Source organism: Macrobrachium nipponense, chromosome 17 (assembly GCF_015104395.2).
Source record: "Macrobrachium nipponense isolate FS-2020 chromosome 17, ASM1510439v2, whole genome shotgun sequence".
NCBI lineage: Eukaryota > Metazoa > Arthropoda > Malacostraca > Decapoda > Palaemonidae > Macrobrachium > Macrobrachium nipponense.
In genome coordinates this window covers 56,084,275-56,108,593 of record NC_087210.1, presented here as the reverse complement: position 1 = coordinate 56,108,593, position 24,319 = coordinate 56,084,275, and the positions used below count along the sequence as shown (strand labels likewise).

General features: G+C 38.9%; 1 protein-coding gene and 1 pseudogene across 2 annotated transcripts in view; one reads left to right on the top strand and one right to left on the bottom strand.

Moving 5' to 3' along the window:
* The window catches only part of LOC135196470 (apyrase-like), a 28,125-nt pseudogene extending 5,068 nt beyond the window's left edge, over positions 1-23,057 (bottom strand).
* The window catches only part of LOC135196248 (soluble calcium-activated nucleotidase 1-like), a 188,735-nt gene that overhangs the window by 121,731 nt on the left and 42,685 nt on the right, over positions 1-24,319 (top strand). The window lies entirely within an intron of this gene.

The window sequence follows — 24,319 nt, the reverse complement described above, 5'->3', positions numbered from 1 at the left end:
CTAACAGGAGCACCATTTACTGGTTAATGGCACCAAAATCCGGTTATCAGTCCCAATAAGCACTGAAAATCATTATCATGGATTTTGCTTATCATCAATCTGCTGGAACAGAACCCCCGCCCCCCACCAATAACCAGGGATTGCCTGTATGTTTTCATTTTCTCTTGTCATGTGGACAGCTTAAAGCTTTAGCTGTTCTATCAGCCTAATGTTTCCCCAAGATACAACATACTTCTACATTATTTATAGTAAAACCCCAAACTTGCGCAATTTGAGTTGCGCAAATTCACAGGTACGTGAACTTTTCATCAGAACCTAACTAATTCTTATACACAAGTTTTTCACATACATGCGAACATTTGCGAATTCTCGAGAAAGCCACCAAAAGTGTTTATGCTTAACTTTTTATGTAAGTTATAAATTTTCAAGCTTTTATGTGTAAATTGAACAACATTAAATATAATAAAAATAATAATCCTCTCTCTCTCGAAATTAAATAATATATCATTAAATAAAAAAATAATTCTCTCTCACCGAGATGAGAGAATTTTCATGGTACTGTCGTGCGCAAAAATCTGTTCCCGCTGCTGATCCACAGTGAACGCGAATCTGCTGACTATGAAACACCAAACCAGTTGAACAAGTAACTAGTGGAAAACCCAACACATGTCGCACCGTAAGGGGTTATAGGAACATGAAGGGGGAGTGGGAAGCAGGTATTTTCTTGAGCATTGAGTAAAGCCTTCATATTCTAATATCGTTTTAGAAAGTGATCGTAAGTTTTTTTTTTTTTTAACATACTGGGTTTGAGCATAAAATCTGCAGTTAAGGAAATAAGTGAAATAAATATGAATATTATATCTTATCCACAAAACATGACTGTCCAAAAGATCAATACCAAAACACTTTAGCAACAGTGTTTACAGTAGTGTTCTACAATCTGCAAGACACCTCTTATACAATAATAATAATAATAATAAAAAATAATCTTACATTTATAACAGCAAATAAGTAAAATTTTCAGTTCACTTGCGTTATTGAGGTAGCAACCACAAACTGCAGCTTGGTGCATCTTCTGTATGTGAATATTCATAGATCTGTTATACGTATTTACTTATATTGCATGTTTGGGCCAACATCCATGGTGAATGCCGGCAATATGGGTGATGACAACCGAATTTTTAGACACTTTAAAAGTATGGCTATACAGGCAGCCCCTGATTATTGGCGGCGGTTCCGTTCTCGGCATGTGCTGATAAGCACAAACAGCCATTAACCGAAATTTGGCGAATTATGGCCGCGTTACAACGGCACAAATTGCCGATTTTACGGCTAAACCGGATCGCCAATAACTGGGGACTGCCTGTATGTGATTTTTTTAAAAATTACTAACACGATAAGAAAGATTCAGATACTTTCACCAATGTAACATTCAGATTCAGCTATTATTGTAAATGAGGGATTACTTTATCCAGACCTCTGAGCCTAATAAAGACTCTTCTCAGGATTGTTATATTCAGTAAAATGATAGAAAGAAAGAAGCAGATAAAAACAATAACAGCACAGAGATAAAGATAAGATAAGATAGAAAAAATTGAGAGAGAGAGATCGAGTGTGTGTTTTTGGGTAAGTGGAAGTCTAATAGACATATATATATAGCAAATTACTTTTTCAGTTAAGTATTGTCTGGTGGTTTTGTTGCTGCATGAGGTTACAACAACAAGAATTTGCTGTGATTTGTATAATCTTTTACCTGTCCAAGTGTGATTATTGTCAATGTCGAATGCCATGGTCATGAAAACTATTAATCCACAAACAATATTATGGTGTCGACATAACAGTCTATACCAAAGGTTTAAGGATGACGCTACCCATACCTGTGGTAAGAGGTATACTTTTGGTAGAAGGTGACATGGGACACACACAAATACCAGTTACTTATTCCGTAACCTACCATCTAATGCAGCTTTAAGCCACTTGATACCCGAAAAAAATTGTAAAACAGCCCTGTCATCAACAGCAGGAGACGTAATGTCACATTTATAGTTATTTACCATTATTTACTCCTTTTAATTGTGACCATAGCAAACTAGTGTTATGTGAATGGACGTTGATCAGTGTTAATATTGCTTGATCACTGACTAGCTAGCATTTATAAACATTAAAACATTTAGAGCAGGGGTTTTCAACCTTTTTCTACCCACGTACCCTTCGGGTATTCTTAATCAGCCATGCACCCCCTCCCCCTGTGGAGAAAAAAAAAAAAAAAAAACATTCCCATGTGTATTGGAAAGAGTTCAATGAATTGACTGCAATGAATTACTAGATATCTGTCCTGCCATAATTACATGACAAGTAAAAAATAAATAAATAAATAAATAAATAAATCTAAAAAGGAAAAAAAATAAAAAATACTACATAAAAATAACATACAAAAATATAAATAAAAACAATTCACGCAGAAATGGACCACAAAGAGCCAAAGGTAAAACCTACATCTTTGACGATATATAATAAAAAAGCAAGTAAAATTTGAGTATGAAACAACGATTAAGTTGCATCACACCATCCACTTTGAAGATATATACTGAAAACCAGTAAAATCTGAGTATGAAACAATGAATAACAATTATATCACGCAATCTAATCACATTTCGTCTGCACAATTGCTTTCACTGATCCATCATTCACTTGTTCAGTTCAGTTCTGCAAGAGCCATCACACAACCTTATCAGCAAGCAAGTGCCATCACCACAACACCACTTTACACATATAAAAACCGATAGTGTTCCATTTCATCGAACTTTAGTAACGAGTCTGGGGCACATTAGTTTAACCTTGGTAATACTACACATTTTTGCATCGGCAGTGTTACTGAATTCATCAACAAAACATTCCCTATATACCATATAATGTTTCATTAAAAAAAACCAGAGACCAACCCTACCAGCCAACAACACCAATCCTGAGTTCCCGATTGGTGAGTCGTATATATCTGACAACAGCTCCCATCTCTATTCCTGTCCAATACTCGTAAAAGTCAGCGGATTGTCAGTCACACAGTGAAGCATGCATTAGCCCATACTCCCTAACCACCAGTGGGCAAGGGCATACCCCTGCCTACCCCACAGGTTGAAAACCCCTGATTTAGAGCCTTATTCCATTACTTATTAAACGCTGTTGTCGAAATGTTTTGTAACGATCTTGCAGACAGTCATGTCTGTTGATAAGAGACAATAATCTATAGGAAATACTAATTCATGAATACTGTACTAACTTCCTAAGCACGTTTATTCTCATTTTACACTCAAACCCAGTATGATCACAAAAATAACTTCACGATCACTTACTTGATGATATTAGCATATGGAGAATTTACTCTATCACCAAAGAAAACACCTACACTTCCCACCTCTTTATGGTGCGAGACCTGTTGGTCTTCCATTAGTTACTTGTTCAAATGCTTCAGTTTCATAGTCAGCACATTCATGTTCACTCTCTGGATGGCTAAGGGAACGGACTTTTATGCACGATAGTACACATTGTTATTTTATGGTAAATAAATGATTTACCTAAAAATAAGTGTGTGTAGTACTAATTTAAAAAAAAAATAATAATAATATAACTACTTATTACAAAATTCTTATGTGATACGTTTTTTGAATAAATAATCTGGTCATTGTGGTCTTTCACAATAATAAATTCAGAAACCATTGAAGGATATGGTTATCCTGCCTCATAATACAGTGGACCCCCTGTATTCGCGTTCTCCAGATTCGCGGACTCACACATTCGCGGATTTCTCTGGGGAAAGTTTCCCCGCATTATTCGCGGAAAATTCGTGCGTTCGCGGTATTTTCCTATGATAAATATCCACAAATTCCTGGTTTTTTAATGAATTTCATCATAAAATGCACTTTTTGTGATAAAACTATTAAAAAAAAAAAACCAAGTATGAAAATTTTTAGTGGGTTTTTCTTGAGGTTTAACTAACAAAATAATCTATTTTTAGCATTTTTATAGGGGTTCCAAACATTTGCGGGTTCTAACTATTCACGGGGGGGTCTGGTACGCATCCCCCGCGATACGGGGGGACCACTGTATAGCAATGAAAGCCAAATAGAGGTAACTATATTAATGAAAGCCAAATAGAAGTAACTATATTAATGAAAGCCAAATAGAAGTAACTATATTAATGAAAGCCACAGAAGCAACATTTTTCAAGTTTAATAGATAGTTATCAATTTTACAGAAACCCATAACCTTTCTGGGAGGTATTAGCCTTCTGTCTCTTCACTTTTTAAAGTCAATCATGTGACGAGAGAATTAAGAATTTTGTGATGACTGGGAAATGAGAGTTTATGGCAGAAATGAAGCCATTTGTCTCCACCTTCCTAGTATCAACCACATCTAGTCTTTAATCTGCCTGATTGACATTCAGAAGTTGAGTGTCAATTCAAAAGGAAGTTTTTCCTCATCTTAAAGCTAATGTTTTTTTTGTCGGTTTTTAAGGTAAGAAACTTGACAAGTTCCAATTCTGTTTCCAAAAAGGGAGTCACTGTGTGTCAAGGTTGGGTCTTGTCTGTATCTAGTTTTCCCTGGCCTTCTAGATGGTATTAATTTATCATTACTCCTGGCCTTCTAGATGGTATTAATTTATCATTACTATCTTCATGTATCTGAACTGAGTGTCCTTCAGTCTTCCACTACCAAGCCAGAGGTCAAAATGTTTTTGGGTTGTGTTATTATATGACAAAGTATTTAATTCATCCAGGATGGCGGTCCCTCTCACCAGGAGGAGCAAAACTGGTACCCATAGTAATAACTGCTCTGGGATCCTCATCTGGATACACATCATACCCTCAGTGCCTTAGATGTCGTCAGTCCATCAGACCCAGAACTGAAGGCAAGGTTTGACATGAAAATTTCACCTTGCTCGACTATGTCAGGTACTCCAGTTTTACGAGTGAAGAATCATGCCATGATAGAGGGAGAGGGAACCAAGAAAATAGAGGGAGAAGTAAAAGAAAAGTAAGGAGGATTCCCAAAGTTTGGTTGAACCCACTGCAGAGATGGAAGGTATAAAAGTGCATTCAATCCCCTACTGTGTTCCTAAGCCCCCTACCTCTTTAAAGAGATTGGGATCAGTTGGATCTAATTACACAAAACCTATATCATACTCTACTGGTTGTACCACTGCTGGAGGTCAAATCATCTACCTCGTTAAAAGAAGAGTTCCAGACTCCTTTTCCTTTCTGGTCCAATTATATTGAGTTCTGACCACTAAAAATCCTAGTTTACTAGCAAGGCACCTTTCCATTTCATTAAATGTTGTTAACTACAATTTTGGCTCCAAAGGCCTCAATTTTACATTACAGTAATGACAGCATTTCCCCACTTAACAGCTTCTCAGGCCATTTTAAAATGAGAAAAAAATTATTCATTCATACAAACTTATCACAACAATACAAAATAACCTGGAGCCCTCTCCCTGACCCCATTTCTTTTTAATGCTAATTCAGAAAACACTTGGAATGATTTTTACTGAACTGAGGGTTGCTCTAGAACCCAGATATGCAAAATATGTAGTGAAAGTTCCTTCTTTAACTATATTTCAAGTGTACATATCTAGAAAATAAACTACAGTATTGCACATTTAAGGCTATCATAAAGTGATAGATTTGTAGAGGAACACCAATTTTACATTTCAAAACCTGTATGTCTCAAAAACTTTAAATTGTCCTTTTTCTTCAGGTATAAAACTTTTTAGACACTGGTGCTAACTTTTAAAATGAACTAAAAAGAAAAGGGTATTTCCATAAGCAGGTATTTGCAGATTTTAGTACTATATGAAAATACGTTATCAACAAAATAATAATAATCATTAGATGCAATTTTACATTTCAAAACCTGTATTCTCAAAAACTTTAGATTGTCCTTTTTCTTCAGGTATAACATTTTTTAGACACTGCTGCATACTTTTATAATGAACTAAAAAGAAAAGGCATTTCCATCCATAAGCAGATATTTGCAGAGTTTAGTATATATAAATGTTATCAACAAAATAATAATAATCATTAGATGCATTTGGTCAACGTTACACTATAAATAGGCATCAGCAAGTTCTTAACATCAAAAGCTAAATAAATTACCTCAATGGTCATGTTAAACTAAACTACTTTAATAATAATAATAATAATAATAATAATAATAAAAACAGAAAAACCAGGTGCCAGTAACCAATTTAAACATGACTAACTTTACCTTTTTTAAGTAACTAATCCAAGTGTTCTTTTCTGTTGGATGTTTCGAATCTGTGTCAAGATCAGTAACCATGGCAATTCTATATCTTATGTACCACCCAGGTCGCTGTACACAGGAGCCGTAAGAGGGTAAGTACTGAAAGAAAAGACACATCTTAAATTATACTTTGTTTTACGAATACAAACCATTTTACTTAGTGCAATGCTTTTGGTGCAATGGTTATCTGAATTGTTCATAAAATAAGATTTACATGACCCTTTTAACAAAGGTGAAGCCTCTATTATCTGTCACTGTAACTGAAGTTATGTAACAAATTAAAATGTTGATGTTGAGAGGACACTATATACAACATGAGGTTTGTACGTATTAATGAAATGAAATTTTTACAATAAAATTAATGTTAATAACACTAAGCTGTATAATTTATTTAGCGCTAAATCCCAAAAACCCTTGCCAAAATTTACCACATTGGCAACCCTGTTACCTCCCATTCTGTCTGCCAGTTGGCACACTGCCATTTTGACAATTACAAAATTTTCCCTTAAAAATCAGTGTGATAGGCAGATTGTGGGATAGGATGGGTGGGACTAGATAAATTATACAAGGTGTATTATTAATATTAAATTTATCAAAATTCCATTTTAATAAACATTACCTTAACATAATTTATCTAGCCTGATTAACCACATTGAAAAGGAGGAGGGAATTTAATATAATTTCACTTTCGGGCAGAATGGGAGGAACCAACATAATCGATTAATGGAATAGAAAGAAGAAAAAATTAAAAGGACATTAAACCAAAGAAATATAAATCATAAGGTGAGTTAATAACTCAACCCAAAGTTTAAGATACTAATAACACTCTAAGTCTCCTGCTGTAATGTTGACGAACTGTAGTAGCAAAGGACAAGGAGTAAGTGCATAGTCAGACCATCTGTACAAAAATCAGGCGACTAACCAGGTAACAAGTCAGGTGACATCGGGGACAGAAAGGCTGCATCCTGATGACTTCACCAAGCACTAAAACCACCGGTGACACCTGCTCTCTCACAAATGTCTGGCGCTGAGAGAGAGGAGCACGGGAAAATTGACAATTCTGTCTCGAAGGATGGGCGCTTCAATACTAAGTGACCATTGGGAATGCAACAACATAACCCAACGTCAGCGACAGTGAAAACATCTCATAGGCAACTCCTTACTCGCTCTGTCTGGTGCTGCGAGAGAGAGGAGAGTGGGTTATTGGCAACTCTTTCCCTAAGGATGAGCACCTCGACTGTCTCATCAATTCAATGCTAAGCGAACATTGGTGGTGTATCAACACTACCCAACGTCACCAGCAGAACATCGTCTCAAGAGCGCCTCCTAACTCGAGCACGGAGCGAAAGGCGACTCAGTCCCAGAGGATGAGTGCCTCACAGTCCAAACTGGTCTTATGTTAAGCGATCACTGGAGGGTGTAACAACGCAACTGATTTCGTCAACAAGAAACTCAAGAGCTACTGAATGTTGCCTGATCTCGCGCGAGTGTCTAACTCCGAGAAAAAGGGTGAGACAAAAAGTAGATGTCGACTGCTGCCGCCAGACGGCAGCAGTCGACACATCGACTAATCACATGTCCAGACAGATAATGGAAGAAGCGCAAATTGTCAGGACAGGGAAACCAGGGGCTAGTCCTACTCAGAATCAACTTTGAGAGAAGCGTATTCGCCAGCACAGACAACCCAGTGACTAGTCCAATGTCAGACTGACAATGGAAGCAGTGAGTGTCATCAAAATGGCCAGTCCTTATGTCATTGACACATATAAATACCTAACGGCCTACTATGCATTTCTTGGCCGTGTCCAATTGATTTTCGTTGATAAAATCTTTCCAAAGCATCGGATATGGATCATATTTTGGAAATAACTATTTGAAGCCACGGCCTAATTGGCAAAAATATGCACTGATGTCTAAGTCTAATGTTGAAAATTAAGGCACTTATCGGAGTAAATCATAGAAATTTCAAGGGAAACTTAGCTAAATTTAGTAAGCACCCAGAGGGAGGCTAGTGAAACGTCATTACTGAAGGCCCTCCCACTCATTTATACTTTAAGAATGAAGACTCAGATGTTGGTAGTAGTAGTAATAGTAGTAGTATATGGGATTCTTGTTTTGTTTCACACACACAAACACCTACCCTACTCTCTCTCTCATCTTTCCGATGAATTATGTGTTTTAAGTAAAGTACAATAAAGGAGTGGGCATAAAATGAGAATATTAATTCTGTAATACAGTTCCTTGACGCAATTCACGTTTCCTTTAACTTGAAATATGCACCAAGTCTTACACACTCTCTGTGAAAACCATTGTTACCCTGGAGTTTCTGTTGATTCATATTGTCTCAAAAGTTCCGGTTTACGTCTACCTGCTTAGTCCTGCTAAATGAATGTACCAACGCAAATGTTCTAATGCATGATCAGTCACATAATAAATCCTAAGTATTTAGTATATCACACAACTCTCCATTTATTATTCTGTGCTTGAAACTGACACTAATGTTGTTGTAGGGTTGTTGAGTGGTTATCATGAGGCTATGTATTCCAGGTTTTATCTATGTTTATTTTTTTTATGAATCTGAAGATATATACTGCAAAATCACGCAAAACGAAAGCACTCTGGCCGCCACGAGGACACAGATGAAACAGCAGTGACGTATAATCTGGCTTTGCCCTGACGTCGGCAACTCGGCGATGTTTACTATTATGCAAGTTACCAGGTATATCGGGCCAAAACATCTTACCAAACACCTAAACTATAGTATTTCATTTCAATATGATTGTGTATCACCAGTTCCAAAGTTTTGCATAACTAATCAAGAAATGTAAATAGAATTGGGTTAGAATTGCTATGTATTCCTAGTCAACGTAAAATTGTACAATGCAAATAGTAATATTGCAATAGTTATATTTACCAAATTCCTTTGCTATAATGTCATATTTATACAATTTACCAAATTCTTATTCTTTACCCGTGGTATCACTAATGAAAACCGTAATATTATCGTAATTCTCAACAATTCTCAACAAGAGGGTCAAATATTTGTTTCCACGATCATTGTCACACTACTGGAAACACTGCTATTAAGCCTGATGTCATACTTTACGTCACAAGTAGCCTCCCTCTGGGTGCTTACTAAATTTAGCTAAGTTTCCCTTGAAATTTCTGTGATTTACTCCGATAGGTGGGGGGGGGCCCTTAATTATCAACATTAGACATCAGTGCATATTTTTGCCAATTAGGCCGTGGCTTCAAATACCTATTTCCAAAATGTGACCCATATCCGATATTTTGGTAGAATTTTAACAACGAAAATCAATTGGACACGGCCCTGAAATGCATAGTAATTCCCATATAACTAAGTCAAAATCTGCCCCCACATGTTACAATGAAGAAAAAAAAAAAAAAAAAAAAAAAAAAAAAAAAAAAAAAAAAAAAAAAAAAAAAAAGGGGGGGTAGCGACAAACATAAAACAAGACGACTACCTAATTCTTGTCTGAGGACCTGTCCTGCCATCACCAATGGCCCAAAGAATGAAGGTTGCCTAGAACTAGAGATACATCCCTCAAATAAAAAGATGCAAAAACAGAATTCGAACACCAAAGTAGCCGCCTCAAGCACCTTGGTGACAGAGACGGTTTTCATAAAGGCTACTGATGTAACTACTGCTCTAATACTGTGCTCTCAGCATCTGGTCTTCATGGGCAACTGAACCACCAGTCTTAAAAAATAAAAGATCTCTGAGGAAAAAGGATACACCATTCTTTGACATAGGTCTCTCGACATTTCGGGGTGAAACAAACAGATGTTGGGACGACCGTGAAAGTTGATGTGACATAAATAGCATGAGAGCGCCCAAACAAACCACTCCCATTCATCCCTCCACCAATTTAAATTCCACCCTTACCACTCCTCCATATTACCTCCGTTTACATTTGACAAAGTCTTCTTACACTCGCAACACCCACACTAAATTGCTTTCCACAACACCCAAGGATGCTCGGATGCTGGCCCCAAATCTTGTTTTAGGACCCTCATACATTCTCTCAGTTACATCGCCATTCACTTCTTCCAAACCACTTACATTCATATTCCCATTATCTCCCTCACTACTATCATCCCAAGTTTCATCATTACTCCACCAACATCATCTAGCTCTGGTCCCAATATCTCCCCTATTTCTACTACCAAAACAATCAGTTCATCAATACTTCTGCCAAACTCTTGTAAAGACTTATCCATACTATCAACTACCTCCTTACTACTAGGTTTCCTTCCCACTGAAGTCTCATTTATCCCTGTTAATTCAAACCCACATACACAATAGGTATAATTCATTCTCTCAAAGTCATCCGTGCTACACGCACCCTACCACTACACCCTTATCATGCCGTTCACGCTTCTTCCTTCCACTGCCTGTCTGCTACTTCCGCTTCCTTCCATACTCAACCAACACTAACTGTCGATCTCCAGACCCATTTGTTCACAGACACTCAGCTAATACTTATTCACCCTCAACCATTCACTCATTGCATTCTCCCGAACATAACTGTGGTACTTCCCTCCACTTACAGAGCTGGTTATGGTGACCTCATCAATCCCCCACCTACTCGCAATTTCCCAAAACACAACTAAATCCACTTCCACTTCCACTTCCCCAACCAACCACGTACACTTCTCTAGCTTCACTTTTACTCCAACTTCTTCCAACCGTTCTAACACCTCAAGCAGTTCCATATTCTCCTTAACAGTCTCACTCACAATCAAAGAGTCATCTATATACACAATCACCTTCCTTCTATCAAAACCAGCCAAAACTACATTCATCGCCCTTTGGAAGGCAGCAAGCACGTTAGCCAACCCAAAACAAAACTTAACCACTTGAATTGCTAGTGACAGCTACCACTCGAGAAAGCCGTAACTTGCCTGCTCCCTTCCTCAAGAGGCATCTGGTAAGAGCCCCTTACCATACCTAATTTTGTGAACACACTCATCCCATGCATCTTATACATACAATCAGACACCCACATTCATCAAGAATCGCTCCTTCACAGTCACTTCCACACACATCCTCAAACTTCCATCTGGCTTATACGTACTGGGACTATGGGACTATTCCAAACACACTCACTACTCTCAATTACTCCCACTCTCTCAAGTTCCTCATACTGTTCCTCAATCTCTCGGGTAATAGGTGCAGAAAAGTGTCGTGGACGCTGATATATCAGGGTATCATCTTCCAAAACTATCTTGAGTTCGGGAAGCTTAGATCCCCCAAAATCCTCATCACCATGACTCAGTGCACCCCACCTATCCCACATCTGCATCAACCGGTTCCTCTTGTCATCACTAACATTTTCATCCACCTCAATTCTTTCTCTCACTCATCACTTTCGCGCGTACCTGTCATCACCTGCCATACCTTACATATCTTTTGTCGTCCACATTCACCAACGTACATATATAACAACCCCACACAATCACCTTTACGTATACCCACACTCGCTTTTTCCTGACACTCCGCAGTGAGGCTACAAAAACCCAAGGATTCTCCATATCTAAATCCTGTTGTATACATGCACGCTCGCTCTTACCAACTTGTTTGCATCCGCACCCTCAACCACATATGCACACTTGTCACTTTTGACAATCTCAAGACTACCTGGCCACGTAACTTTCACAGAAACAACAACTCTGACTTTTAGCGGCACTTTTACACTCTCTTTCGCAACCAATGGCCCCCCCTTCATATTTTATTGTTTACCCCTCCATCCCTATCCAAGTACAACTCTCCACTTACATTCCCTTTCATATGCAATTCAATCATATTCATGCTCGGACAGACCGCACCATCCCTCACCTCTTCAGGAAAAACCTATACCCTAACAACATATCATACTTATTACTCATTCCCTCGATCACATAAAAGTCACTTTCATCCATCACTACCCCTTCGATTTCTACATTTTCATGTAACATTCCCACCACAGGCATACCTAAATTTCCTATTCCTCGTACCTCCTCTTTACATTTCCTTATTTCACACTCACCCTGCAACTTGTCACATCCATTCTTAAAAAGAACATTGACACTGCACCCTGGTATCAATCAAAGCAACCAAACACACCCCTCTGCACCTCACTTTTACACTCATACATTCATGAGCTCTATCCTCAAACTCTTTTTCATGCAACAATCCTTCACGCACATGCATCACTCCTACTGCCCGCACACCGGAGACCCACCCAGCGGATCACCTTTGAACCTAATTTCGCGAAATCCCAGCCTGACTTTTGCCTACACACACTTGCTACATGACCTTCCATTCCACATACAACACATTTTGCACTCGGTTCCTACACATCATAGCATAATGCCCATTCTTTCTACAATTACCACAAACCTCGGTCATACAGGTATCCCGACATCCAATCGCTATATGTCCTACCTGCCCACAACTATAACACTTAATACCCTATCTTTCTTATGTTCACTCACCACATGACCCGTCTGTCAACACCCAAAACACGCTCCCAATGCCCACCGACATACATTCTTCTTATGTCCTAGCTTTCCACATCTGTAACAATGCTGCTCTCGTTCACAACTAACTGATCCTACTCTTCCAACGCTTGCACTCCGATCTCTCTTAGGGTTAACTATACTTACATTACTTGCTCTAACGCTCCTATCAAACCACTTGCTCTGCCATTTGCCTCACTCTTCTAAAACTGCCTCCCTATAGCTCTTAAACTCTGGTTATACTTCAGCTACTTAGTCTAACATTAACACTTCTACTCTCTTTCATACACCTATCTAACTCATAATCTTCTCCTATTTCTAAAATGTTGTTCCAAGTTAACCTTTCATTCATCCATTTTTTTGTTGTATTTTCTCCTTACATTTCAGATTTACAAACTCATACACACACTCAGGAACAGTTGCAACAACTTCCTCACTAACGCTAAACACTCATTTATCCCTTCGTCACCAAACTCTATCTCCTAGCTAATTATTTCCAACCTGCACACATACACTGACGACAACTCATCAACATTCATTCTTGCCTCTTCAAAATCATGTTTTCTCCTATACCTAACGCTACTCTTAATCCTCTTCGCCTGTTCCATGATCCTGGCTTTCACACACTCATACTGCACATTCCCTACACTCATCATTACCCATACATAATCAACAAAAATCCTGTCAAGAAGTTACCCAACTCTCTTGTTATCCCCCTACTTAGCCACACAATACTTCTCATATTCTTTAAAAAAAAAAAAAAAGTCCCCTATATCCCTACTACCATGTTCCTCGTATTGTGCACATCGGGAATACCTCTCTCACCATACACAGCCTTTCGTACTTCCTGCTCATTTTCACTCTCACTTTCGCTACTTCCCATCTGATTCCTCTTTACCTCTTCCGAATACAATGAATCAACTTCCTTACTAACATCCATTGCTCTTTGATTACACTCTTCTTACCCTTCTTTTCTACTTATCTGTCTCCACTCACCACTATCTAAATCACTCTCAGTCCTTTCCCAAATGTATTCAGTCCTAGCCTCATCCTGTCGTCATCCTTACTAGCCTTCTTTTCCTTAGTCTTCTTCTTTTGCTCAGATCCCCTTCTTATTCTTGTCCTCAGGTTTATCCTTATCCTGTGTCTTCCCTTTCTTTCCCTTACTTATCACAACCAATCACCTTCGTCACTCATACTCTCATCCACTTGTTCTTTCACTTTCTTAATTGCCCCTGGCCCGTCACAAGACCCAGGCCTCCCTCTACTGCTCCCTCTCTCATGAATCCCTTCATCATCTCCTGCACTGCATTTATCATACTCCAAATTTTTCATCCATTTTCTCAACCATTCTCTCTTCTACTCCTTTCACCTCTTCTTTCATTTCCACTTTCGCACTCCTTAGTATTCAACTTATTTCCTCTCACTCGCTCCTCAGCTCCTCAGATGCTAACCTCAACCTCTCATTCTCTACTTCCAATAGTCCTCTCCTTTTTTTTTTTTTTTTCACTTCTCTCTTCAACCTCAACTCCCCCTTAAGCCTCTCCATCCATTAAACCTCCCATATTCATTTTCCTTCACCAATCATATAACCCACCACACCAACCGTCCTACAGCTGCCACACGCAGAGCCCCATGTTGGGTGCCAATAATGTGGCGGAAATACAAGCAGAAAAATGATATTGTTATGATACAATAAAAAGTTTTATACATACTTACCTGGCAGATATATACATAGCTATTACTCCGTCGTCCGACAGAAATTCGAATTTCGCGGCACACGCGGCAGGTAGGTCAGGTGATCTACCCCCCCGCCGCTGGGTGGCGGGCGGGGAATAGGAACCATACCCGTTTTCTAATTCATATTTTTCTTCCAGCTGTCTCCTGAGGGGGAGGCTGGGTGGGCATTTAATTGTATATATCTGCCAGGTAAGTATGTATAAAACTTTATTGTATCATAACAATATCATTTTTATACATTCAACTTACCTGTCAGATATATACATAGCTGATTCACACCATTGGTGGAGGGTAAAAGACAGCTATTACTGAATAGACAGGTAAACAACTACGTTGTAGGTAATAAATAAATAAAACCTTGGTTCCTATGGTTTAGACGAAGGGTCAAACTTCCTTGCTATTGCTAGTAGTCTGCTTCGTCTCAAGAGCCTCAGCGAGGATGTGACCTATGGCTAAGAGTTCTTGTAGATCTGTCAATGGGGTCTTATCCACTTACTTGACAGAATCTAGTGGTCATTTGTCAATGGGGTCTTATCCACTTACATGACAATACACCAATGCCTATTGGCATAATTTAAGGAGCACAAGACCGATCCCGATCACCTGATCCTAACACGAGGGTTTGTGCTTAATTTGAAAAGAGCTATCCCCAAACTCATTTCAAATAACCCCAGAAAATAATACACTTATGTTAAAATTAAAAATTAAAATTTTAATTCACTATAACTGATTCACTTAAGGTAGATTCTTGGATGAGCCCCATGCCTACGAGACGTTAGTTTGGCGGCCGCTGATTGGCTGGGAGCTGCCTACCTCCCGGTACCAGCCAATCAGCGGCCGCCAAACAAACGTCTCGTAAGAATAGGGCTCATCCAAGAATCTACCTTAAGTGAACCAGCTATAGTTAAGGATCAGTGTCGGCTCCCTATCCCAGCAACGCATCCGTGGACACGTATAACAAAGAGAGAAGGATCTCTCATAGGCCCACTTTATCCTTCCTTCGTGCAAAGAGAAGTCAACACAGAGTTGCATCTCCCGTTATAACAGCTAATATGACTCTCATGACATATTGTTATGGAACGAAACAAGAATTGTTAAAAGCTCGCACTTCAAGCGCTTATAATTCTTAGATGTTTGAAGGAAACATCAAGTTACTCAAGAAGTGCTTTAGAGATTCCTCTTCCAAAGAAGACCAGGGCTTTCTTTGCAACAGATCTCTTCTGGATGAAGCCCAGAGCCTAGCTTGTGCCTGGCTGGTGCCTCGCGTCTGCCTGGCGCCTCGCGCCAGCCTGGCGCCTCGCGCCTGCCTGGCACCTCGCCCTGGCTGGCGCCTCGCGCCTGCCTGGCGTCTCGCGCCTGGCTGGCACCTCACTCGCGCCTGGCTGGAGCCTGGCGCCTCCCTGGCGCCTCACTCGCGGCCTGGCTGGAGCCTGGCGCCTCCCTGGCGCCTGGCTGGAGCCTCGCGCCTGGCGCCTTGCCCCTGGCTGGCGCCTCGCGCCTGCCTGGCATCTCGCGCCTGGCTGGCGCCTATCGCCTGGTTGGAGCCTATCGCCTGGTTTAAAGCCTGGCTTTAACCAGGCTTTAACCTTGGTCAGGAAACCTTGGTCAGGAAATCTCAATATCAAAATAAGAAGAGGTGCTGTAAGAATCCTATAATTCTACAGTACTTCTATAGTTGGATGTTTCTTCTCAATTTTCCTCTAATTCGAGTATATCGGAAGGGGAATTATTCTTTCCTCGGTTAATTCTTCCATATCCCCCCCCTTTTTCCTGCGAACGAGAAGGACCACTCCAGTGCGAGGGACTGAGTAACTTCCAGCTCTATGTAGGAAAGCATAATTTGCTCTAAGGTATATCTATTAATTAATTATTTTCTAGTTAGAGCCAGGCGTCTGGCTGGCGCTTATGATTCCTTATGGCATGGTTTGAGGAAAAGGAAGCAGTCTACAGGAAGACTGTTCGTCTTCTTCTTGCTAAGAGATCTATGAAGAAGACTTCTCGCAGGTTCTCACAACTCTTTGCAATAAATGTTTAGACATACTTTAACAGTTATTATCGTCGATCGAGGTTCTCACGGACTCGCAAATTCTTGCATTGCTTTATTTAATAACTCGCTCAAACGAGATATTTTGGATGGTGCTCTTGGCTTATTGCACCAAGCTGGCGCTTCTGGCGCAATTTGCGCCAGGCTGGCGCCTCCTACTAATTATCTTTATGTTATGTGCCAGAAACATCTGTGTCTTTATGGTACCCGACATCCTTTCATATGTTTTAATTCCGTTCTTATTATGAAAACTTTTATATACGTAGTATAATCCATTCAGGGAAACCATTTCCCACTAAAAGAATGTACCCATCCGACTCATACAACTTCTGCGCAATATCCGATTCTAAATACGGTTGTGTCCTTTCTCGAAAGACTTAAACATACCGTAGTCTTGAAGTGAATCTCTATTACATCTCTCTTCTCACTAAGTATGTATTCTAATAAGCCATGCTTTCGTAAGTATGAGTGCATTCAAATAATATAATGTTCTGCTGCATTGAATCCTTTAATCATGTTACCTACGGTAAACAGCATTGAAAGGTTGTAATATCCTTCTTATTGAAAGATTCCTAACAAAAGGCAGACTATTTTATTTATGATAGCTTCAGTATCCCTCAATCCGAGGCTAAGACCACGATTGTAGGGAAGAGATACGGTTAGTTATCCCATTCCGCAGAGAGAGAGCTGTAAACGACCGCTCACGACTGAGAACAAGATGGTACTGTGCGACTGCGTTGGTCTTCAAAGCGAAAGCAGTCTTCGCGAAAGCCGTCTGGCCTTCCCTTTCCAGAGTTGCCAGTTACTCCATTAAATAAAGGAATCTTATAAATTATTATCGAATTTTTCAGGAAGTTTTTATATAAGCATAATTAAGCGAACGAGACTTCGACAAGTCTAGAAACTAAATAGGTGTCGTCTAAACAATTCTTTTAAACCTATTCCTTCCTAGGAAAGTCCTCGAAGGGAGGTACTGGTAATTCATGGAAACCTCTTCTAACCCGAAGAAAAAATGTTCTATCCTACTCTCAATCCACCAATAAAGATATGCTTCTCCGATCACTTCTCGAAGACATGATAGCATCATGTAACTCATACTCTAGCGTAATAGAATCCTCTATAATACTGTTACATTAAGGTAAACCGTATTAATTTAGGAAATTTTGTAAGGATTTCACTTGACCATTATAGCATAAATTTCGGTATGTGTATATGCCTTGCCATACCGTAGTCCTAAGGCAATTTGTCCTAAGCATGGTAGGAGCTAGAAGCTTAAAAGTCATACATATATGCTTTATCACTCAACGAGATCCATATAATTCATTCGGTTGACAAACAATCTAAATCGTTCTCATCATAATAGATTTATATCTAAAAATGCACCGATGGGGAATTTTATGTTGAAATAACAATTTCATACCCCCATGGGATAGCGCTCTTGTCTAGTTGCGAAAAAAAAAAAATAAAAATGTTCGAACAATGACTTTACCACAAATGTATCGAATGATCTCTAATATTTAGAAGGCGCTAAATCGTTGCCTGATTCCGAAAGGTGGATCGATTAATGTCATTCTCATTTTGAATAATTCTACCAGAAGGCATTATACGAGGATCTTCGCCAATTTCATTCATTCTAAGTTCTTCTATCCATCAAGGAACCGTAGGCATAAAAAGGGAGAAACACTGTTTTAGGATACCTTTCCAATGGCTATCCCTGGCAGTCTGGGACGCTCTACAGAACCTGCCGAGGGGACGCCTGACCGGTGGGGATTCTCTGAAACCTCCTTACGGTTTTCGACATTCCTTCTCCTCTGGGCTTGTGAGCTTGGAAGAGGTCTAGACCTGAGAGCGAGACAGAGCCGATCAGACGCACCCTCCATTGTAATGGGGGAACACTATATTCACTTCTTGCGTTTAAGAGTTCGCGATTTGAACTATATCCAAAGTCTACAATTTGCAAATATGATATTGTAGATTCTGCGGAGTAAGAAGGTGATGAGGATGCAACAACTACTAGTACTGTTACTACTATAATTGCTCGTTAACACAAGAAACTAATAAAGCTTCTAAAGGATAGTTACTTTTCTGACTTCCCCAACTAGGAAGAAAGATATACATTTCCTCAATCAAACTCTAACACTTAGTTACACGTCACTAATCTTCGAAATTTTCGACGTTTTAATTTATCAAAAAATTCTAAAAGTTAACAAAAGCGTATGCCGAACCAAAGATCCATTACTTCCCTGTAAAAGTTAGCCCAGACGATCGATGGCGATAAAACACGAAAATCCATCAGGAGGAACTGCAAACGTTGTTTACATTCCAAGCGACAGAAAAATTATGATTTAGAAAACGGGTATGGTTCCTATTCCCGCCACCCAGAGCGGCGGGGGTAGATCACCTGACCTACCTGCCGCGTGTGCCGCGAAATTCGAATTTCTGTCGGACGACGGAGTAATAGCTATGTATATATCTGACAGGTAAGTTGAATGTATAAAAACTAAAACTCTCAAAACACTTGTACTCACCATATACTTGACGCACTCAGGGCAAGAGCTGCTGTGCTGTCTGCTGGATACAGCTAGGCTAGGCTAGCCATCTTAACACAAAACACGAAAGAACAAACAAGGACAACAACCACACAACAATTCAATAACTATATAAGAAAAGACCACTTCACAAATAATCACTATCAACAGCAAAAAACCATAACACACAAATCAACATACCATTTACATCATCAAGGAACCACAACAACACAACTCAACTCCAAGAATCATCACAACAGAACAGAACTCACAGGCACAACAAACCAAACAACACAGGCACAACAATGTTCAAACATACATCAACAGTATTTCAAAGAACAACTTCAAAACTCACAAAATAACTGCTGCCAAAAAAATGACTCCTCCACAGGCTCTGATCACAGACTCCCTCACCTCTCCTGACTCACGTAACAGATGCTCGCCACTGATATACTTGGCGATCGCCATAATAGTTACACGTTTATACCCACCATCAAACACATACCAACAATTTCTCTCTAACTCTCTCTTCTCTCTCAAAATCTCTCTCTCTCATCTCTCTCGTCTCTCTCTCTCTCTCTCTCTCTCTCTCTCTCTCTCTCTCCTCCCCATAGTATGTCTTCTCCCCAGTGTAGGGGAGTGAGACAGAGACCTTGTACATCGACTTTTTTCCATCAAGGCCTTAAGAGTGGAATCCAATTTCATCAATGCATTTCTAAATACCTGAATTTCTGATAGAACCTAGAGTTGAGGCTGGCAATGGCATTAATATTGGAACCTGAATAAGAGTAAATGGCATAGAAGCGACGGGCTAAGGATCGGAGACGATACAGGAATATAAGGTGAGGAGACAACACTATCTTCTACCAATCTGCAACTTGCACAGGCTCTAAGCTAGCCCTATTCTTGGCTCTATAGCCACCTTCCTTTTCCTGTCTTCACCCATTTCTTCTTGATGGGACCTAAAGACCTTCCAGTGCTTATTGTCCCTGTTCTTTTTATTTATTCTAAAAAAATTCATATCCTTATTACAATCCTGTGCCTGACATTTGACACACTTTGTATGAGAATCATAGCAAGATTTTGCTAACTTACGTCTTGTAACCTTCAATGCAAAACTTAACGCTCGACGAGCTAACTACTAATTAATCTTTTGATCTCTACAACGAGAGTAGAGTTCTTCACCAAAACTCTTGGGAAAAAAATCCAAAAAACAATGAGGTAGGCTGCTGGAGACCATCATGATAAGTCAGGAGCCAGCAGAAACGAAGTGAAGCTCTCTGTCTCATTGTTAATCAGAGCCCCTGAAAGTGGGCGGCCACCTTACCTGCACCTAAACAAATGCTAGCTCTACAGTAATACCCCGAACTTACGTGAATTCACAATAGCGAGAACTTTTCATTGGAACCTAATTAATAATCATACGCAAGTTCTTCACAATAGCATGAACATTTGCCCATCCTCCACAAACACTGCAAAACCCTACAAAAGTGTTTACGTTTAATATATTATGTACATTTTAAGTTTTAAAGCCTTTCTGTATAAAATGTTTATTAAAATGTATTAAAAATTTTTAGGCTGTCATAGGTAGGAAACTCTTACTATGTAATTACTTAGTAAGTTACTTATATGAAAATGGCACTTAATGTTAACACCATGAACAACACACAACCCTGTGAATGGAAATTAAATGAAAAGCAACTTTGGAAAAAAAAAAAGGATGATACATAAATATAGGAATTAAATAATGGAAGGAAGCAAGGGCAGCAGACTACTCACCATAACAAGACTGACAGCAAGAAGGTTGTCGGATGTCAGAACAAAAGCAGCTATGTACCAATAACAAACACCAGACATCCGTGAAGTTAACCAGAGCTAACCAACTATCTATTCTTTGATCACTACAACAAGAGTAGAGTCCTTGATCAAAACTCTGGAAAACCATCCCAAAAAACAATGAAGTACTAGTTGCGAGCCAGCAGAAAACTAATTAAAACTCTCTGCCTAGTTGTTCCTCATAGCCTCTAGAAGTGGCTGGGGCATGTTACCTAAACCTAAACAAATGCTAGCACTACTGCAAATTTTGATTTTTAGGCTGCCATAGGTAGGAAGCTGTCAACTAAGTAATTACTTGGTAAGCTACTTATATAAAAATGGCACTTAATGTTATGTGACAAACTGCAAAGATGGTCAAGTCCTGAAGAGAAAGCAGCACAACAGAAGAGGAAGGTCTGCAGCTGAAGGAGTACGTACTGGTTTCCTGTCAAGATGTGGGGGTTGACAGACAATATACAGTGACTTTTCTCTCCTTGAATTGATGAGCTTTATTTTCACGTCTGCTTTCTGCCCAGGGTAAGACCATTTCATGATGTATGGGCTGTGTTAACTAATACTCTTGAATATGTACACTAAAAGAGAGAATATTAAGAAAATAAAGGTACTACTTGCGTAAAGGACTTGAGGGGAGTGGAAAACACTTTTCAAAGCAATGGGTCAAACTCTGAATGTGCAAAATTGCTGCAGCCAATTACACCTACCTACGTGCAAACACCACTTAGCTTTCTATATGTTCCTCCTTGGCTTGTACAGTAGTACTGTATTTATGTATGCACAACATTCTCATACCACAAGGAACATACATTATATAAAATAAAATCCTCACCCGCTTCAGTACTGTAACAAATTTCATATTTTGTGTAATATCCCCTTACCATTAAGGGGGATTTATGTTAGCTTTTAATTTCACAAGTTTAGAGCGAGTTCTCTTCCCTTTCCTCTGTCCTGTTCTCTTTAATTCTCATTAGGTGTGGGTCTTCATCTAACCTTTTTCCATAGTTTCCTGGTCATTCGCTGTTTAGTAAAAAAATTATCAAATCTCATTCATTCTTTGTCATTGTCCATGTTTCTACCACTTACTGCAGTACATACCTTACTATCTATAAACCACCTCTTTGGTCTCTCTACCATAGGAATATGTTCTTTAATTACGTAATCTTTAGTCAAGCAATCTCTACATTTCAACCAAGTTGCAGTTACTCTTTCCCTTAGTGCCCTCTTAATCCCAGCATCACAATCCATTGTGTCCCATAGTAACAGACATGTTCTATTTCTATGGCTTACTATCTACCAACCACAACAGGGTTCTCATCCCTCTGTTTCCCATTTGTTCAACAACACTAATATTTTCCCCTCACCTGTTGTAATATGTGAACCAATTTCTTTGATGATGATGTCCATGGCCGTGTTCTTCTCCATGCCCAAAGAGATCATTGGTTAAATTACTCGTGCTCATCCTTGAAGTTGGCATGATAATAAAACAGCACTAATAAAGATATTAATCCCACTACAGCCACAAAGGTGACAAATTTTGTCTGAAAACAGAAAGTAAATGGAATAATGTTAAGTATTAAACCCATAAAATTCAGCCTTCCAAATAGTATAAAGAACTTAACCTGTAACACAGTAAAGTACTACATTCAAGTGAAATCATGCAATCTGTACATAGTACTAGCTGACAGAACAACCACCCATAATTACAGTGCATTAATCTCAAGCACTTCAACCTAACAGTTAATTGCTATATTTTATGTATAAATAACCAGTAACTAATGCTAACTCCTCCCAAAAAATATAAAAATAAGCCAACTGTCAATAGTACTGTAGGTTGCACTGGCTCATACTTCCCATGTTTTGAAAAACAAGCAAACATGATAACCAAAGACAGTTGTAACAAATTTCTCTGTACAGTACCTGAACATGTAGTGTAGAATTTCCAACTCTATAAGAGAGAGGTGCGCGACTAAATACAGCTTGTCTCATATCTAATACTTTACTGCTATCCAGCATATTTGCATTTAATTCTGATGACATGAAGACCATGTATATTCAAGGCTTGCTTAGGGATTTAAAACAGCCTTACACGCTACCTGTTGAAAAAGAAGAAATTCCATATACTACATAAATTTTGTGATGAGAGGTCTCTCCATAAAATGTCAATCATCAAATTAATAATGGTCTAATACCCAAAAAGTTTCATGAAACAAAATGTTTTTAAAAACATTCTCAAAAAATATCCTTGGCCTTAAGTGTATTTTTTTCAAAAAAGATAGTATTTAAAAATAATATAGTAATCATTTACATTGACTTCTACATATATATATATATATATATATATATATATATATATATATACGTATATATATATATATATATATATATATATATATATATTATATCTATATATACCACACACACACACACACACTACCTGGCACCCTATATTATGCCATTCTATATCAGGAACTTGAAAACAGAAAATACACAATTATGAAATATTCGGAGTTGGGGGTTTAAGAAATCAACCCTTACTATGACAAAGGCTGAATGTATTTCAAAACATAAAAAACATAGTTCTGAAGATGTCCTACCAAGAGAGTGTGACTGGTACTGCAGCATTTTGACTGAAAAGTTAACTATACAGGTAGCTAGCTGATGGATGTACTTGCTTATAGGCTGCACCGTGACTGTACAATATTGTAGTGTTAATATGTTTGTATTTGTTTGTATGGTGTTTTTACGTTGCATGGAACCAGTAATTATTCAGCAATGGGACCAAACAGCTTATGTGATTTCCAAACCACGTTGAGAGTGAACTTCTATCACCAGAAATACACATCTCTCACACCTCAATGGAATGCCCAAGAATCAAACTCACAGCTATGGAGGTGGCAGGCCAACCATACCACTGAGGCACTTGAGTGTGGAGGCATGTACTATACTTTTCAATGTAAAAGAAATTATAAAGTTGTTTTTCTTTGTAAATAAAAACAATTGCTTTACTTGAAGGTTTACAAATAAAAATAGCTAGAATCTGCATATACTTAGAAGAGGGGTGGGAAGAAGGGGTAAGGGGAGGGAAGAGAAAAGAGGAGGAGAAGGAAAGGAAGGGAAGGGGGGAAGGGAAAGGGAAAGGAAAGGAGATGGAAAATGAAGGGAAGAGGAATGAGGTGGTGGAATTGGGAGGGGGAGAGGGACAAGAGGGTGAGGGGAATATAAGAGGGGAGGGGAGGAGAAGGGGAAATTAGGTTTCTCTATTAGAAGAGAAAAATCATCTTTGCTGTTGCTGAACATAAGCCAATCTCCCTTTCAACAATAGTCAGAACTTTTATCAATTCTGTGAAATAAA